This window comes from Castor canadensis, chromosome X, assembly GCF_047511655.1.
Source record: "Castor canadensis chromosome X, mCasCan1.hap1v2, whole genome shotgun sequence".
Lineage (NCBI taxonomy): Eukaryota > Metazoa > Chordata > Mammalia > Rodentia > Castoridae > Castor > Castor canadensis.
The window spans coordinates 12127744-12131440 of NC_133405.1; the positions used below are offsets into that span (position 1 = coordinate 12127744).

General features: G+C 34.5%; 1 pseudogene; it reads right to left on the minus strand.

Annotated features, from left to right (window-relative positions):
• Positions 1–2684: 2684 nt before the first annotated feature.
• Positions 2685–3293, minus strand: LOC109675717 (large ribosomal subunit protein eL18 pseudogene; annotated as a pseudogene).
• Positions 3294–3697: the final 404 nt, after the last annotated feature.

The window sequence follows — 3697 nt, forward strand, 5'->3', positions numbered from 1 at the left end:
TCCAAAATCATGTCAATTACTTTATGTGTGTACTTTCTTTTAATTCCCACAAGAATCTTAGTAGGCTATCTTTATAATCATTTTGCAGATTAGGAACTTCTGTTTCAAAAACAGTGAAAAAGTGAACAAAGCATATGGACCAAACAAAGGTGTCAGAGCTAGTTTCATAGTCATATTCTTGGTGACTTCACATAATATTCTATACTAAATTTACTAGTGAATGTTGGGATTTATTTTTAGGACATTTGCTAGATTTTTATATATTTAAAGGAATAAGTGCATTAAACTCCTATAACCCTGTGGTAGATATTGACGCTACAAGGCTCAGTAACCGAAAATCATGGAAAAGTAAATGGATTGTCTTTCATACATTGATAGTGGCATCTTCTTCATCATAATTATTCTCATCATTTTTATCATTATCCTCCTCTTCTTGTTGATTTGGGCATCTAAAATAGCCTGAATTCACGTTCTTCTAAAATATGATTTATTTTTCAGTGAGCTAAGAAAGATATATTATTAAAATAAAATAACTTTCTAAATTATTTTGCTAAATGTAAATTAAACACCTTTGTTAACAAGGCTTTCTATCACTGTGATAAATATCTGAAAAATATATCTTGGGACAGACAGTAGAGTGGAGCACACCTTGTCTCATATGGTTGGTAGCAGAAAGAGAAGGTGTCAGCACTAGTTGGCATTCTTCCTTTTTATTAGCATATAATAATTTTACAAAATAATGGATTTCATAATGACATTTTGACATTTTCATGCATGTATATACTGTACTTCAATCATGTGCATGTACCCAGCATCCATTCATCCTCCTCTTCCTTCCAATTTCCCACCTCCTCCTGAGTCATCCTCCTTCTAATTTCAAGTCTTTTTTTTTTCCTTTTTAAGTCTGGACTACACATGTGAAAGAAAACATGTTATATTTGTCTTTCTGAGTCTGTTTTATTTTACTTAACATGATTTCCAGTTCCATCTTTTCTCTTCCAAATAAAGAGCATTTTGTTCTTGTTCATGGCTGAATAATAGTCCATGTTGTGTATGCATGTATATATACACATGCAAGTGTGTATACAGCTTTCTCCTTTTTTTACTGTTTGATTCTATCTGGATCTTTAAGCTTATGGGATGGAACTATTCACATTCTGGGCAGGTTTTTCTCCATTACTTAATGGTTTATGGAAACAGCCTTACAGACACACCTAAAAATGTGATCTTTTCCTGTACCAGATATAAATGATTTCAGTGCCTTTTTCTAAAATGGTATAATTTGATTACATGCTCATTAAATTTATTTCAGTTGTGAAAGATATTGACCTAAAATTGAGAACATTCATTAAAATTTTGAGAAGGCTCAATCTACGTTAACCTTGATAATATTGCCAATTACAAGATGTTATCTTCCTTAAAACAGTAGCGAGTTTTAAAGTAAATTAAATAAATCAGTTTCTTTGCCAGAGCATAAGATTATCTATACCCACTTTATTTTGAATTACTCAATATTGTTTATTACCTCAAGTTCTCTAATACTTTTCCAGAAGACCAATGATCTGAGTAATATAGAATTTTGTGCAGTATATGCCTATTTGTTAAGAACAAATATATTGTTTTAATATCAGTTTTCATGAATCTACTTTAAACACCAATAATAAAAATAAAAAATAACTCATTAATTATATATGTAAGTATATATATACATTATATACCATGTGGTAATAATAATAATGATTACATCTCTTCATCTCCATATACACTTAACAAGACAGTTATTCATTCTAATTTTAGTATTATCAATGAGGTAGCTGAGTCTCTGAAAGGTTAGTTTATCCAGGAATATAATTTACAAAATTTTAAGTTGTAATGCTACTTTCATTAACCACAGTGAGTATGATCTTGCTTCAGTAATACCAATTTGTCTTCTTAGCAGTAATTTCTAATTGCATCTCACTACTTTTCTAATTCAAAAACATTACTTCAAAAGGGAGCCCAATGTACTGGTAAATAAAGTCATGGTTGCAAAGCAATTTTTTCATTGATGTAAAATATATTACATTCTATTTTTTTTACTTTTCTCAATATATAACTAGAGTCCTAATGAGACTTTCAAATCAGAAGTGAAAATGACTTTCAGGAAAGTGTGACTAGAAGATGCATTTAGAGAAACTTTGGTTCCTGTCTACTTCAAGTCCTTTTACTTTCCTTAGGACTGTGGGTCTCACAAAGACAATAAAAATGGAAGTCATGAAATTATCTAAGCTCAAGGAAAAATATGCACCCAATTTGCATGAACAGTTTTGAAAAATTCCTGAAAGAAGTACTAAGTTGAAATATTTTCATGAAACTTAAGGTGAATCTGTAAACAAAAGTAACTATAAATGACTGATGGAGAGATATTTGACAAAAATTAACATTATGATTCTACAGTAATGTCTAATGAAAACTAAAACTATCAGAATCAGTCTTCTTTGTAACTCCTATCTCAAAGGAAGCAGGAATCTTTCCAAACTCAATCTACAGGTAAGTGATATCCCACAAAAAACTTTTCTATGATAAACCTTTTTTTAGGGGAAAATAGAAATCAGTGTGAAATTAAGTTTTGAGATTGTTTTCAAAGTTTGATATGTGGAGTATTATGAAGTAATATCTAATACTGACCACAGTTTTGATTTTTTTTTGGGCTTCCAAAATCTTTAATAATGGGATAATATCTGTGGTTAGTTTTTGTAGCCTTGGCTGGCACGTCGGCCTCTGGCTCGCTCGAACTTCCGGCCCTTGGATTGGACATAGGGTTTGGTGTGACTGTGTGGGGTTTCTGGTGCCTTGCCAAAATGCCGATACACCTCCTGGCCCTTGCAGGGACCAGAGAGCAGGACGGTGCCGTGGCCCTTAGGGGAGTCCAGGGCCAGCTGGTCAAAGGTAAGAATCTTGCCCCCAGCCTTCAGGATGTGGCTGCAGGCCTGACTGCTTACACGCAGTGCACACACCTTCTGCTTGGGCACCTCCAGAACCCGCATGTCATCGGTGACGGTCCCCACCACTACAGCTGTCTTGTTCTCCCAGCCAGGAAGCTTCATCTTACAGATCATCTGGGAGAGGGAGAGAGGCAGCCGGTTGGTCCAACTCATGAACAACCTCTTCAGCACAACCTGGTTGAAGGTGGAGTTGATCTGTCTGGCCAGGAACCTATACAACTTCACCAACAGCCTCAGGTAGATGTCCTGGCTTTTGGGCTCCTTGCACCTAACCTTTTGGTCCTTGTTGTGGTGGATTTCGACTCCCATGATGGCGCCTCCTGCTCAGCCAGGTCTGGAAAAGCCACAGTTTTGATTAATAAACAATATAAAGAAACATTAAAAATAAAATTAAGGACTATATGTTTCAACATTCCCATCATTGAATGAAGACACACAGTCTCAGAGAGGGCAAGGAACATACCAAAGGTTTTTCTGATAATATGAGTTATTATTAAAGTGGTGTATTTTACTATAACACATATGCATATATACACATATGGACACTTATATACACATACACCTGTGTGTGTGTGTGTGTGCTTATGGTTCATTCTCATATACCCTTCACAAAATTCTTATCAGGTAAATAATCTTACAAATACTATTGACATATGAAGACACTAAAACAAAGGGTATTTGTGCCTTGCACAAAGTCAGGCAGCTAGGAAGTG